The sequence below is a fragment of the Balaenoptera acutorostrata genome, chromosome 7 (genome assembly GCF_949987535.1).
Source record: "Balaenoptera acutorostrata chromosome 7, mBalAcu1.1, whole genome shotgun sequence".
In the NCBI taxonomy this organism is placed as follows: Eukaryota; Metazoa; Chordata; class Mammalia; order Artiodactyla; family Balaenopteridae; genus Balaenoptera; species Balaenoptera acutorostrata.
The window spans coordinates 44,276,864-44,293,686 of NC_080070.1; the positions used below are offsets into that span (position 1 = coordinate 44,276,864).

Below are 16,823 nucleotides of genomic sequence, written 5' to 3' on the forward strand. Positions count from 1 at the left end.
GTAGCACAATTGTCTGAGCAAAGTCTGGGAGAAGCATTTGAACATAGCCTGTGGCCTGGCATGTGCTGGAACTCATCCAGTGCCAGCTTCCCTGGCTGCATCAGCAACCCCAGGGTACCCGGCTCTGTGTAGGTGAATAAAAAGTACGGTAATGCTGGACACTTGGGGAGCTTCATGAGGGGACACGTCTTGTGTAAGAATAAAAATAGGCAGGAAACTTTGTCCTTTTCATCTGGAAAGGGAGGGTCATTCTTTCATAGCACCGTAAGGATCAAAATAACAGTAATGAATTCCCTCAATAATGTGTGCCAAGATATGGCTGCAGGAGGTGGACCGAAGTGAACTGGCATCAAGACCAGAGACAGTGACCGAAGCAATAGCCACTCCTACAAAATCCTGCTTAGAGAGATAGCCCCCAAGCTCCTGGCAGAGAGAGGTGAGCAACAGACATGGCCAAGCAAGCCTGAGGATTCTTAAAATATCTGGGATGGAGAATCTGGAAACAATTGCAACACGAATGGGTGATTAGAGGGATTAAGGGCATCATGTCTGAGGTTATGAATACGTTATGTCACTTAAACCCAGGGTGGTGAAACAAGACATATACCAGTTATGCTAGAGAGATCAATCATCTCAATTCATGTCCCCAGTTGATGGGTCATGTTCCTAGAGTTAAAAATTATCCCCCTTGTGTCCTCATTATTTTCTTCAGATTATAATTGTAAAAACACTGAATGAGTGGTAACAATGAAAAGAATGGAGAAAATAGGAGCAGTTTATGGTAAGAATTGTATGGGATTAAAAATGGTCATAAATTCTTTGGTGCTGCTCCCACCAAATGGTGGGGTCTATTTAGCTTCTCCTGGAAGGGAGTCAACCTGTGAGTTCTTGGACCAAAACTGCACAGCTGAACTAATGCTATGACAGTCTGGGCCTCTCCTTGAACAAAGGCTTAGCAGCTGCCTCCTAAATCTTTGGGAGTCTTGAACGGCTGTGTAAGAAATCCAACTACCCTACTGGAGATATCTCGTGGAGGGCCCTGAAACTACATGGAGAGGGAGAGAGGCAGAGGTGAGCTCAGCTTTCAAGCCATTCCCATCAAGACACTGGTTATATGAATGAAGTCTCTTGTCTCCTCCTGACCAGACCAGCCGTCAGCTGAATTTCACTGAATCATTCCAGTCTGTGCCATGTGAAACAGAAGAATTGCCCAGCAGAGCCCTGTGGGAATTCTTGACGCATGAAATTGTGAACTATAGTAAAAAGGGATGTTATTTTAAACCACTAAGTTTTGGGGTTTGTTAAATAGCAGTAGATAATTAGAACACTAGTATAGGTTTCAAATTCTACATAGTTTTTCCCAAGACCCTCTTCTTGCCCCCCAGCCTACTGGGTTTGCGTGTGTGTGTGTGTGTGTGTGTGTGTGTGTGTGTGTGTGTTCATTGTGTAGATTCCCCCAAGAGAATATAGGCTTTGTTTCCTGGAGAATGCTATAGATATGTCACCAGGAAGCACAGGAGGAACTCCATCAGTGGTAGAGAAAGAAAGCCCCTTAGTAAGGTTGCTTTATTCTCTTTCTCCCCTTAGACGATTCCCTGAGATCTGCTTCAGTCTGCTCTCACCCTTTTTTTTTAATTTTTATTTTATATTGAAGTATAGTTGATTAACAATGTTGTGTTAGTTTCAGGTGTACAGAAAAGAATTTGAAAAAGAATACATGCATGTATATGTATAACTGAATCACTTTGCTGTACACCTGAAACTAACACAGCATTGCTCTCACCATTTTCATACAGGATGACCCTATCTTGGTTTCTCACTGAGCAGCCGCTCAGTTTGTAGTTCAGAGAATTGCCTTAACCAGTTAGAGGAGATAATCCTATGTAATGAGACTGAATAGCTGAGTTCAATAAGCCCCAAACTTCCATATTATTTCCTATGCTTATTATGGCACTTTTTGTCATGTTGAAAATAACTAACACCTATGTAGGTCACTTTCTGAGTTATAAAATAATATCTACCTTCCAAGTACATCAGAGTTATTGTGGGATTAATTTATTTTATTTTGCCTTTCATGGCTTATTTTATTTATAAATTTTTACTGGAGTATAGTTGCTTTACAGTGTTGTGTTACTTTCTGCTGTTCAGCAAAGTGAATCAGTTTTACATATACATATATCCCCTCTTTTTTAGATTTCCTTCCCATTTAGGTCACCACAGACCACTGCGTAGGGTTCCCTGTGCTATACAGTAGGTTCTCATTAGTTATCTATTTTATACATAGTAGTGTATATATGTCAATCCCAATCTCCCAATTCATCCCACCCTTCCCTTTCCCCCCTTGACATCTGTAAGTTTGTTCTCTACATCTGTGTCTCTATTTCTGCTTTGCAGATAAGTTCATCTGTACCATGTTTCTAGATTCCACATGTAAGTGATATTATATGATATTTGTTTTTCTCTTTTTGACTTACTTCACTCTGTATGACAGTCTCTAGGTCTATCCACGTCTCTTCAAATGGCACTATCTCATTCCTTTTTATGGCTGAGTAATATTCCATTGTATATTTGTACCACATCTTCTTTATCTATTCCTCTGTTGATGGACTTTTAGGTTGCTTCCATGTCCTGGCTATCGTAAATAGTGCTGCAGTGAACACTGGGGTGCATGAAAATATGGTATTCTTCACGAATTTGTGTGTCGTCCTTGCACAGGGGCCGTGCTAATCTTCTCTGTATCATTGCAATTTTAGTATACGTGCTGCTGAAGCAAGCACTATTGTGAGATATAAATGAGATGATGTGGGTGGAAGTTCTTTGTAAACTTTAAAATGTTGTACCCTTGCAAAGTTATCATTATCATTACTATTAAGGAATTAGTAAATTACAGATAGTGTTGGAACATGTGGGCTTAGCATTGTGTGATCTTAGGCAATTCACTTAACATCTCAGCCGTTTTCTCATCCCTAAAACAAAAAGTGTTTACTACATAATGTCTGAGGTTGAGAACCTGTGCTGGCACAGGCAAATTAGTGCATAATGTTCAAAGACAAACGGGGCTCCATCCTTGCTGACCAGGAATTTATAAGGCAGTTGTTAAGATAACTCATGCTAAAACGATAATAATAATTCAAGTTAAACTTTTTTATTGAACTATAGTTGATTTACAACATTGTGTAAGTGTCAGGTGTACAGCAAAGTCAGTCAGTTTCATATAAATATATTATATATATATATATATATTCTTTTTCAGATTCTTTTCCATTATAGGTCATTATAAGATATTGAATACAGTTCCCTGGGCTATACCAAGTTAACCTTTTAAACACAAGTTCCCTGGGACCAAAATGTCCTTGACAGGTAATTTTCCAGATACTAGTATAATGTGCTGGTATCTTCTATTTATCCCTCCAGACCCAATCTCTGCCCTTGTTGGCTGACCTATATGGAGTACATCAATGTGCTCTCTTGTTTCAGGGCTTCTGATTGGGTTCTGCCAGTCAAGAGGTTTATCAAGAGATGGGGAGAGAGAGAAAAAAGAGGTCAGGGTATTTATTCCACCTGCTTTCTCCCTATTGGTTCATCTGAAGATATCTCTTCCCTTGACCCAAGGACACATTGTCTTTCAAGACTGCCCTCTCCACATGACTCTATCCTTCCAAGTTCTGTAAACTACTCTCTCTCCTTGACCCTTTACCCTAGGGATGAAAGCAGCTCAGCTTTAACTAACCCTGGAATACTTCACAATCCCCTGTAGGGTAGGCAGCCTCCAATATGGCCCCCTGTGGTCTTACTTCCTAGTCCTCACAACCTTGTATAATCCCCTCCTCTTGAATGTGGGCTAGACTTATTGATTCACTTCTCTGTGATTGACTTCTTCCCTTTCTGACTGAGAATTTCTTTATTTAGGGAGATTCAAGTCCACAACCCATTATCCACAATTCTGAAATCCTCAAAGCTCTGAAAGCCAAAAGTGGTAAATTGAGGGTAAATCTGACCTGAAATAACATGAAGCTATTTATAATCTTTATTTATGCTTCTTAGTGTGAGGTTCATAGTTTCACTGCACAAATACTGATGATTTCCACATGTTACACTGAGGGTATTATATTTAGAACATACGGTATATGCATTGTATTACAACAAAATATGTGAATTCCAAAGCAAATCTGGCCCCAAGGGTTTCGGATTTATTATAACCCAATATTCAAGCTTGGAAACTATTCTATCTCTTTAAGATGACTTTGCACTTCTCTGCCTTGATCCTTTATATGTTGGTTTTAAGGTTTAAGTCTCAGAGAATCATTTTATTTACCTTGATTGCCAGTTGTGGGGAACTCTTCACTGTAATCTCCATAATTGACAATTGTGGGTGAATAGTAGATCTGAGTAAAAGGGGAGGTGGGTGTTAGTATGGAGAAGAAGGAGGGGAAGGAAAGTCTTCATGGGGGTAGGTGAGTTTTCAAGGATAAAGAAAACTCTTTCCTTAAGGTGACACTAGGGTTCTAGACAAAAATAACTGCACAGAGGTGTGAGGCAACGAGGGTGCATAGACTGCTGAAAACAGCTGACTTATCATAGGGGTTGGGATGAAATGGGATGAGGGCTGTATAGGAGCTGACCCTGGGAGAGTAATACGGGGGAGTCAAGGGTTTCTCACAGCAGAGAGAATTATAATACAGAAAGCCATGCAGCCAACAGTGCAAAGAGAATAGATTGGAGGCAGGGGAGGAAGAGGCAGGGGAGGAAGAGGCAGGGGCCCAGGAAAGGCTTTTGCACAGGTCTAGGAGACAGTCTCAGAACTAAGCAGTGGGGTGGAAAATGGAAGAAGAGAGAGTCAAGAAAGTTTAGAACAGAGATTCAAAAGGCCTTGGCAGAAGTTGGATACGAAAGGGAAGGGGAGGAGTTAAATCTAAGTAGTTGATTATTGCTGGTAGAGCAAAGTTCAGTAGGCAGAAAGTTAAGTTTTAACATTCTTAACAGCTGATTACTTCTAATTTGAAATAAGAAGATTCTAATTTTACCAAGGTGGAGAGGGCCATGACCAACACACTGTAGTAGGCAGCACATGGACCTGGAGGTCAGCTGATCTCAGTTCTTTATTGTAACCTGAAGCAAAACATTTTCCCTCTCTAAATCTTAGTCTCTATCTGAAGAGCCTGGACAGTATCACCAGCTTGACAGGATTTGTGGCAGGATGCATACAGTAAGGAAACGAAGTTGTGTATGTGAAAATTTCTGCCACTTCCAAAGTGTGCAAATGAATACTAGTTACATCTGAATGAGGATACTTGGATCAGAGAGGTTAAGGGTCTCCCCAACGTTGCAGAGCAGTGATGGTCCTAGGACCTGAGACTCTGATGCAGGATCTCTGCTCTGATCCCAAAACCTCTGGAAAACAGGCAACATGTGGGCTCAGCCTGGTATATAGCAGAGGATAGAGACAATATGGAGAGCCTTGTCCTCACCATTGTTTCCCCTCACGTAATTTACCTTTAGTAGAAGATCAATTCTTTGCCTTGTATTATTTATTGTCAACATGAATAATAAGTACAGAATCGACCACCAGCCTTTAAATGTCAAGGAGGTTAGGCAGAGGGACATACCACAATTAAAAGCCTACTTAACAGGATAAACAAATACAATTCTCCTGAGGGTGTTTTGTCTCACTTGCCTTAGGTAGTTAACTTGCTACAGACATTGAGAGGCAATTACTTGAGTCAATAAATGATTCCCACTCCAACTTGTGGATGGCTATGCATAGGATTTATTTTTAAGTTGACCAGAAAATCCTAATTTATTTTCTAATTGATATCAGCTGTTTCATCTGCCCTGTCAAACTCATGGCTCTGAAATATCAAGAGCATTTTTCTATCACTGCCAGGGCTCAAAAATGGCTGACACCAAGTCACTGCGGATGACCTCACATGGTCATTGACCAGCTAGCTATGATAGGCCAACTGTGTATTTGGTAAGCTGGTGTTCATTTGCTCACACCCAGAGGAAAAAGCAATTTGATGATGTGCATTGCTGGACAAGCAGGGGTTACAACTCTGCTTTGGCTTCTTTTTATCTTCATAATCTTTTGAGGATTGCTAACTTAACTTCTGGAATGTTAGAAGTCTTTGGAAATGGAAATGATGACACATTTCTTATAAAGAAGCTGGCAAACTGGTACATAGTAGGTGCTCAATTAATATGATATTTCGTCCTTCAGACAGAATGTGAGTGTTTCAGTTATAAGAGCTTTACAACTTTCACTCATTTACAGTCCTCTTTCCAGTTCCCTTCTAGGTCTTCTTCTCACCTTCAAGGACTAGGGTTGGACTATTGCTCTTTCTCTATAGGAATAAGGCTTAGCCTGGACTTGGCTCCCAGATAGCCCTTTATATCTAATAGTGAACTGGAACCAAGACACACTTAAGCATTAATTCTAAAACCCCATATAATCCTCCTTGAATCATATTCTTTGTACCAAAGGATCAATTTGGCTGAATTTTTACTGAGACCACTTAGACAAAACTTCTATTGATTTGTTTATTTCATTTTGTTTTATGTCTAAAACTGGTTTATACATTTGGTTCATATATACTTGGTTTATACTTTTGGAGTAAAACTAGGTAGCAGGGTTACTAGGCTGTGAGTTCCTTGAGTTAGAGACTTCTATCTAGCTTTATACATCTGGTCTTCACACAGGACTTAGAACAAGGTACAGAGAATGTTTCTGATTTGTCTTATTTGAGGGTTTTCCTACCCTCTGGCCACATGGCTACAAGTGTGATCTTCAAGTCCACTCATCCAGAGTCACTTAACTCATGTTTTGCTTTTAACATTTCTTGGGTTTTTACTTTAAAGGCTCTGTTCCATTCAATAACACCCTAGTGTGACTCAGAAACTCTGAAGTGACATACTAAATGCTCTCTAAAATACATTAAAAGTTTATCTCTGGATAAAACTTAGGATAAGCAAAATGCTTGAAAAACAAACCAAAGACATGCCATTTAAAGTGTTTGTTCAGTTTAAAAATACATTGGAGATTGCTTATTGGTAGGAAATGACCCAAGAAAAGATAGGCCAAATAATTCCACCTCTCTCTTCTTCTGTCCCCTTCCATACAGTTTTGATATGCATGTATAAAAATAATAATGATAGCTAACATTTATTAGCTATGAATGGCTAAGATACTAGGAGCTCCTGCTATGTACCAGGCCCCAACCTAAAGGTTTTTCATGTTTAACTATTTGTTCCTATAATAGTCTCATGGGGCAGGTGCTGTCATTGTCTCCATTTTATAATTGAGGAAATTGGTGCACAGAAGGTTTAAATAACTTGCCCAAGGTCACACAACTGGTATGTTGTATAGACAGGATTTAAACAGAAGTAGTCAGATTCTAAGTTTAAACAGCAGAAATAGTCAATATCAAATGTATTATCCAAAGGATACAAGAAGCTAACATCCACTGGAAAGGCACACTTGTCATGAACTTCCAATAAGAAGTGTAGCCATACATTTCAATGTCAAATAATTCCTTTCAAATGAGGCCAAAACAAGAGCAACCATACATCTTAGGCAACGCTAAGCTTAGACAAGAAAAATATTGAAAATCTTTATTGTCATTATCATTATTAAATATTATATAAGCATTTAAAATGTTCATAAATATTTATTTGAATTATATACTTATAAATTGTATGTGTACATGCACATGTGCGCATGTGTGTATCATATGTACGTATACTTACAGGGCTATATAATGAGATATATATATTATATGGATGTATAGCACATGTCTCAGACATCTATATATTCATCGTATACACTATAGATGTATGAGTAATATAACTCAACCTAATTTAAGTATGTCATTAAAGGGTTCTGTTGCAAACACCTCTTGTTCATCTCTTCCAGTACTCTTAGCCATACCTCTCGTTGTAATTACCTCTACAGGGGCAAGTCCTATAGTCTTCCAGAAATTTCTGACAGGTGCAGCCTAATATTTTCTTGTTTTAGACCCCTCTCACTTCCTATCTTTGGGCATCTCTGGAACTGTTAGCACTCACAAATGAAATCTGGGGAAGCAGACGTTCTGTACAACAACGCTGACCCATGAGACTGGCAGCTAACAGAAAACCGCTTCTCCCTTTCTTCCCCAGACTGATGATTCTGAGATACATTTCATAAAGTTTCCCAAAGGCTCATTCACAGTATGAAGTGACCAGCCACCCACTGGGTGGCCAAATTACGATGCAGTTGGATTTCCCTCCTTTCCTGCTTCATTCCCCTATCTCTTGCTTCTCCTTTTTGCAATCACATTCTCGAATTAACCACTCATCATAAACCTTCACCTCAGATTTTGCTTTAGGGGCTCCCAGGCTAAGATGGGCACTATTTAACTTATATTTTCTCTATTCAATTATTTATTATATTGCTAAGATATAGTAAAAATTAGAACTTCAACAAGTAATGCTGCAAGTTTCATTGCCTGTCAAGGGTCATCATTTCAGTTCATAGATTTTAAAAATCAGAACTTTCTGTGGGAACAGGTTGCAGGCTGCGAAACATTATTGCAAGCCAGCAATGGTCTGGTGATCAGAGTCTGTGAAATAGTGATTTATGTCACATGTATCTGGAAAACAAATTGAAGTCATTCTCCAAGCCAGATCCCTGTTTCAAGAAAAATTATATGGTATCATATACAAGTCCTGGTGGGAACATTATGACTTTAAAAGGGCATGCATTTTATTAAATGTATAACATAGCTATGTAAAATATTAGTGAGGGTGTTGCTGGTCTCATTCGATAAGAAAAAAAATGAGGAGGAGGATGATGGATGAGTGTGGAATGATATATTGTGATTCCACTGTCAAGTGGCAGTTTCTTTTGCTGAATCAAGTTTAAAATCAGAATACTTCTCTGCCTAGCGAGCAAACTTTGCCATTTCTTAGTGACTATTAATAATTTGGGGAGTGGAGAAGGAAGAGAGCAGGCCAAAATGTCATAGTGGACATATTGGTCATTGATTGTTTAGGATCCTCTAGGGCAGGGTTTTTCAACCTCAGCACTATTGCTGTCTCTCTGCTGGATAATTTTTGTTGTAAGAAGCTCCCAGGCTAAGATGGGCACTATTTAACTTATATTTTTGTAAGTGCATTATTGGGTGTTTAGCAGCATCTCTGGCCTTGGCCCACTAGATTCCAGTAGTATCACCCCCATCCAAGCCATGACAACCAAAAATGTCTACAGACATTGCTAAATGTTCCCTGTGGAACAAAATCTTTCCCAGTTGAGAAACACTGCTTTAGGACAATGTAGATGCTGATTGACTGGTGTGTTGGGATGTCCTCCACACAGAACAGAGGGGTTCAAGGTCTTAGAATGAGGTTCTTCTGAGAAGATCTAGGACAGTGAAACAGTCAAATTAAAGCAAGGTTTACTAATACTCCACATATGTGCAGTAGGTAAAGATAAGTAGCCTAAAACTTTTCTCGGACTTTGGTGGTACATAAGAGTTACCTAGAGAGCGTGCTTAAAACAGATGCCTGAATCCCACCCTCAGCAAGTCTGATTCAGTAATTCTGATGTCCTGATGAACCTGATTCAATAAGCCCAATGCTTTGCATTTCTCATGATCTCCTAGATGATGATCATGCTGTGGGTTTGTGAACCACTCTAAGTAGCCTTGGGCTCAAAGTCAAAAGACCCTGACTTCGGGCAATTCACTTAAACCCTATTATTTTCCATTTTAAGTAGAATGGGATACTTATGTAGATAAAAGATAAATAAGCAATAAAGGGAAGAGGGGACAGGATAGAAATACATAAAGGATGTTAACTGCCTTGTTCACCACCACTGTCACACAGCTGCTGTCAAACAGCTGCACTCAAAATGTATCCTTTAAACGAATTAGTAATGTATAACTCTGAGATGAAAAAGAAGATCGTATGAATCACAAACACTGTTTGGAAATTGTAGCAGTGTTTAATTTTTGCTGATTATTAATGTATGTTTTAATCTATTAATAATAAATACTTTGCATTATGAATTTATTTGTGTTGTTTTTCCTGCACATTTCATTAATCCTTGGGGACTATGAGAAGCAACGTATTGTCAAAAGGCAAGACAAAAAGAAAAAGAAAAGCATATGTTGAGACTTGCATTGCCATTACAAATTGAGTAAAGCAAGTATTCTCTTGTCTCACTTCCTACCCATGTGGCACTGTTCATCCATGTGCACCGCCTGGCTTCTAGGCCATTTCATGTACCTATGGATAGACCAGTGAGGTGGTTCATGAGCTTACAGGTGTTACAGGTGTTCATATCTAATCTTGTTTCTGTTACTTGAGTCCCCACCTATGACCATATGGGTAGGCAAATGATCTAAATTGTTCCAATCCCCCTATTGCCCCATTAATTGGACAAAAGGGTGGGCATGTTCTATGATTAGTTTTTATGTGTCAACTTGGCTAGTTTATAGGGCCCAGTTATTTAATCAAACACTAATCTATATGTTTCTGTGAAGCTATTTTGTAGATGTGGTTAACATCTAAAATCAGCTGACTTTAAGTAACGATTACCTTTGACAATGTGGGTAAGCCTCATTAAATCAGTTGAAGGCTTTAAGAGCAAAATCTGGAATTTCCCAAAGAAGAAACCCTGCCCCAAGATTGCAGCATTAATTCTTGCTTGAGTTTTCAGCCTGCCAGCCTTCCCTACAATGTGTGTATGTATATATGCATCCTAGTTCTGTTTCTCTAGAGAACTCTGACTGATACAGTATGTGACTGAGCTTTGACTCAATCAGAATCCTTCCCCAGGATTTTTTAAATCCCCTTTTATCTCTGAACGTGAATTTTCAAGGATGTGGTAGAGCCGTGAGCAAATATAGGGTCGGCTGGTTTGAGAGCAATGAAGCCAGTATGCAAAGATGCAAAAGTCAGAGATGGAGACAGAGCATCTCAACAGACAGAGAACACCCAAACCCTGACCCAGGGTATTCTGAGGTCAGCTGTAACCCCTCTCGCAAAAAGTCAGTACTGGAGTTCCAGTTCTGTTTTTTTTCTGAGTGAGTCTCTTGAGACCACTTGGTTGGAGGATCATTCATGGGGAGTGATGACTGTCCTTGTTTCCCATGTAGAAAAACTACATGGGCCTGAGCAAATACTGTTTTCATGCCTAAACAAATGCTAAAGATAAATGTATGCTTCAGACACCTCTGTTGTAATGCACTCTGCCATCTTCAGACCCTCTGCTTAAATAGGTCATGTTTATACTATTTGACCCTCATTACTGTCAGCTGATTGGAACAAGGCTGGACATCTTACTCAAAGAGAAGCATGTACAGACTGGCCAGTGACCAATCCCTTGTGATGTCTGGCTCAGAAAGATGGGCTGGACTGCTCAGATTCCATCCTTGGGAATTTGGAATTTGGCAATTTTGAACCTGAGTTAGAAGTAGGGGTAGATAGCAAATCAAACTCATGATGTCGAGTTGAGGACACAGCAATTTGAAGTGTATGTGTACAACATAAAAGAAAGGAGATCGGGGAAGAAGAAGCCAGTTGGTCAACAGAGGAACATTTAGAAGTGAGAAGCAGGTGCCATGAGAGAGAGGCCGTGCAGCTGAGTGAGTTCCAGTCCTATTCTCAGGAGGTGCAATGATGCTAAGTAAAGTGGAGCTTCCTTTCCCTGAGTTATACTGAGGTTAGCCTCCAACCTTTCCAACCAAACAGGGCCACCTGGAACACGTTCAATGGGATTGGGAAGTGCTTATCATGGGTAGAGCCCCAGACTGTGACATTTTAACTAAAAACAAAACAGGAAGTGATTTTTAGATGACAAAGCTTCCTAGAAAGGAACATCAACTTGCAAAATGTAAATTCCAAATCATCTGTTAATCATCTGTTAATGTTTACAGGGAGCAAACAACTCTCTGTGACTATTTCTTAATTAAATGATTTTTTTCCCTCTGTGAATACTGGTATTTTTGATAAATATAACATCTTTGTATGCTCTTAGATAGTTCATAAATCTTATTTCTGTGGCAGGAGAAATCTTTGGAAGGTGATGGATACATGTATGGCCTCGATGGTGATGATGGTTTTATGGGTGTATACTTACCCCCAAATTCATCAAGTTCTATGAAATAATAGGCACAGCTCTTTATATTTCGATCATACCTCATAAAGTGATTTTGAAAATCTCACTTTTGCTATTGTAGTTTTTTTTTTTAAAGAAGAGGAAAAAGCCCACAAGTAATCCCATTTTAAGATGACAATAAAATTTAGGGCACAATAGGGATCCATACCCAACGCTAGCCAGATTTTTGAAAAGAGGAAAAACCAATGTGATAAAAGAGGAAGAAATGATCTCAGTCTTAGAGGAAAGTGAAAGGGCTCTTGAAACAAACTGAGAAGGTTAAAAAAAAAATTGCAAATCCTATACCAGGTTGTGTTGTCATCTTTTCCCTAAAAGGGAATGCAAATTATGTCAGTCCAGAGACGTAATCTGGGACTAATCAGAGATCAGCGTTAACATGCACAGCTTGGGAATGGCCTTCTCAATAGGCGCTTAGTGTCTGACTGTCCATTTGTGGAAGATGGATGAGTGCAGATGCCATAATAAGGCCATAGCATTTGGTTATGATAATGGTCCCTGATGACCAAAGCGATCCATAAGTTATAATTGAACTACAATTGAGTGCAGGCAGCATGTGACACAATTCGTTCTAGTCACCTCATTCTAAATTCAAGCCTAGAATTGTAAATGCAGGAGCCGAAAGGCAGGGGTGAGAGTTCTATAAGGAATCCTGTTCCTTCCTTCAGCTTCCCTTTGTGATTTTTAATTGGGAGGTGTTTAAGGATCAGAGCTTTATAAAATTGTCTCAAGATAATGGTCCTCCCTATGGACAGGTTTCCCCAGAATTTTAACAGTACGGGTCAAATGTGGTAGTCAGCAAAAATTGTCTACTCATTCATTCATTCATTCCATAAACATTTCCTTGTTGCTTAACTGTGTGTTGGAAATTGCTACACTGAGGCTCACAGTCTCACAAAGGATGCAGCCACATATAGATAATCTAGAACAATGTACGGTAGTATTCGAAGTACGTTCATGGAGTTGTATGGAAATTCCTAACAAGGAATGTCTAAAACTACCTGGAAGGGTCAAGGGAGCCTCCTAAATTTGGTGTGTGATATCTAAGCCAAGTCTTAAAGGATGTGCAGGAATTCACCAGGCAAAGGAGGAGGAAGTGAAACATTCCAGGTTCAGGGGCTGAATGAGCTGACAGAGTGTGAAGCAACCTGTGATATAGGAAAAATTCACACAGTCTCTCAAAAGGCAGGAGAGTGCTGCTTTACTTTAACCTGCCCAGTTTCAGTTACCATTTTACAAAGTGAGCACCTACTATTACCTTAGACACTTGCAAACATTTGGGGTTACAAAACAGGATAAGGCATGAAGCCCATCCGCTTATAAAATATAATCCTGTAGCAAAAGGAATTAAAATAACTATAAAAAGCACCATCATGGAGGTATGAACAAAAGTCTGTGGAAGTCCCAAGGAAGAGGCGAAAACCCAGATTAGTGACAATTTTATAAAGAAGATGGCTTTTGAGCAGGGACTTATGTTCCTTATGCAAGACAGGCAAATGAAGAATTTCTCAAGTGAAGAAGGCATGAATTGCAGGCAGTGTGAAACTGGAGAATTCGTTTTCTCGAAGGAGGGAAAAGTCTGGAGCAGTGCATTCTCCAGGAGAGGCTTGGGGGGCCTGGCAGGAGAACCTCAAAGTGACCTTTCAAAGGAGACCAGGGAATTTGTTATGTTTGAAGTTATGTTTCCGTTACACTACCTTATGTAGATTTTATATTTATTTTGAGTGGCTTGTGTAGACGTGCACATGGAGATTGTGGGAGAAGTAAAATCTACCTACTCCCTCTCCAAGGCTCCATTCATCACAGAACTAGAGCTATCTAGAGCTCTGGAACCATCTTTCCCCAGGACAGACAGCAAGGGCATGTCCCACTAAGAAGCCTGGTTCCACAGCCCCTCATCGGGTTAAGAGGGTCTCTGGAGTTTCTTACCACTGCTCTTGTTCCATCTTCCAGTAGAGGGGTCTTGGTAATAAAGGCCTCCTTAGGGAGGCAAGAACTAAACTTTAAACACAATTATTTTCTTTCCCAAAGAAACCAAGGCAGTCAAGATGTTATCACTGATGGAGTGCCAGTGCAGGGCAGGAGGGGACATAGGGAGGCTTGTTTGGGAAACACACAGCAAAAGGAAGAAATATGTGTATTGAGGGCCAATGAGGAAAGCTGATAGGATGGAGATGGTCTTGTTCAGTGTCTAAAACTTTTGAGGAGCTCAAATATGACCTAGGCAATTCTTGTTTCCAAGAAGAATCCTGAGTGATGGGTGGTATATGCCATAGAAAGGAAGCAGGCAGATAGCCTGACTGTGGATCCGGGTAGTATTCCTTCTACTTAGAAGACAGCAATTTGTGAAAGAGATGATGAGCAACAGCACCTAGTCATCAAGCAGAGAAAGAGGTTATTGGGATCTAGCCAGCAACATGGCCACCTTGCATACTTCCACAGTACAGCACAGAGCACCAGTCTAAGTAGAGATCAAGAGTGCATGTCAGGGAAACTGAGGTATGAGCCCAGTCCTGAAAATAGATTGGCATAGGACAAGGAGAAAAGAGACAGTGGGACGATACATATTAATGGCTTCAAGCATGCCCAGAACTTGCCCTGCCTGACATATCTCATGAGCTTATAAGCTTCAGGCTCTAATGGGATTTCTGTTCTGGTTGGGACTGGCTTTAGGAATAAATGTGCCTGTGTCTGGGTGTGCCCTGGTGGGAGTGGGAATAACCTGGAAGGGCCAGAAGGAGGCAGAGGAAAGGAGCAATGATCTCAGAATGCCATGTAGGTACAACTGTTTAGGAGCAGCAGCAAGCAAGCTGAGGTCTAGCAGGCTATGCCTGGGAGCCTGTCTTGGGAACCACCGCTGCTTGGACTACCATTCTCCTGGGACACTCTGTTGGAGGCTCCAGGCAGGAATGCTGAGGGACATAGCACAGTAACACACAAGAAACAGAGCACTAGGATTGAACTTCCATGCCCTGAACACATTCCTTAGCTCCTTCTTAGTGATTCGGAGTAGATTTTCCAGTCTACACATTAGTCATAGCCATAGTTCCTTCTTCTTTTGTTTTTTTAAACTCAGCCTCTGGGTACCATTGCTTATTCAAATCACAAATGAAGGGAAAGAAGAGAAGAAATTTTCTGAAATAGTTTACATCTCTTATAAAGTTTGGAACAAAGGAGGAATGTTGACACATGACTTAAATGGGCCAGATTCCCAGAGGATACAAAGCTGGAAACTTTTTTTCTGGCATAGAATATACAGGAAGAATCATCTCATGAAGGACCCAAGGATTCACAACTTAAGAACACTCTATTACACTAGCATATTGGGTCAATCAACAGAGGAGAAGGGTGTGAACTACTGGTAGAGCTGAAAAACACTGAAGTATTTTGTATTACCTATTCATTAATGTCCAGCAAATCATCCCCAAGCTTAGTGGCTTAAAACAACAATAATTATTTATTATCTTATGGTTTCTGTATGTCATGAACTGAGGATCAGCTTAGCTTGGGAATTCTGGCTCAGCATCTCTTATAAAGCTGTAGTCAGAGGTCAGCTGGGCCTGCAGTCATGTGAAGCCTTGCCTAGGGCTGGAGGCTGTAAATCCTCCAACGTGGCCCACTCTCATGGCTGGCAAGTGTGTGTTGGCTATTGGTGGGAGGCCTTATTTCCTCCCCTTACGTTCCTTCCATGGGGTACTTAAAATATGGCAACTGACTTCCTCTAGAGTGAGCAATCCAAAGACCAAGGTGGAAGATATAATGTCTTTCATGACTCGTCTTGTTGGTCACACGCCCTCACTTCTACAGTGTTCTACTAGCCTTGCTTCAATGTGGGAGGGGACTACACAAGGGCATGAATATCAGAGATGAGGATCGTTGGGGGCCAACTTAGAAGCCGGCTACCACAGTCTCTAAGTGTCCCATAAACTGTTACCTCCCTGCCATACCTCCATGACTTTGCATGTTCCCTTTACATGAATTTTCTGCTGCCTTTTCTTCTCTTTCAAGGGCCAGCCCAAAGTTCCCTTCCTCTGAAAGCACTGCCAACACTTAAAGACAGTACTTCACACATATATCTATTTTAGAGCTTATGTGTCTGTGTATTTGTTAGTCCTCTGATGGCAGGTCAAGGACACTTTGGGACTGGCATAGAGTTGCCACTCAAAAGTGCTGGATGAATGAATGAATGCTTATCATGACACCAAAGTACTTTGATGGCCTGTAATTCTCATTTGCCCTCTGAGACGTCAGGATAAATCTCAGGATGGTCATCATAAACCAAATTCTCTCCTATAAATAGATGACAGGAGTAGGAAGTACATAGCTTGACTTGGCTCCATGCAAACTTTGCTTGGCGTGATCCTCCTTACAAGCATCTTAATTACAAAATTCCAGTAGAGGAATATGAGCACAAAATTCAAAAGTTACCACAATATTATTTGCAAGAATTTATTTTTAAATATGTCCTCATCTCACCAAACCTTATCAAGTCAACCAAATAAAAACGTCAGGGAAATTGCAAAGCAAGAGAACATCAACCAAAAAAGGGAGGGGGACAGGGAAGCTGTAAGCCAAAAGCTAACAAATAAAGTTGGTAGCTGCTGGGGTGGGTTGCCATAATTACCAAATTTGAAACATAAATTATTTTCAAGTTGGCTTTCATTCTCCA

General features: G+C 40.3%; 1 non-coding gene across 1 annotated transcript; it reads right to left on the bottom strand.

The window, feature by feature from the left end:
- Positions 1-2,670: 2,670 nt before the first annotated feature.
- Positions 2,671-2,777, bottom strand: LOC114238121 (U6 spliceosomal RNA). The gene has a single exon (XR_003623539.1). It is a non-coding gene; the product is annotated as a U6 spliceosomal RNA (small nuclear RNA).
- Positions 2,778-16,823: the final 14,046 nt, after the last annotated feature.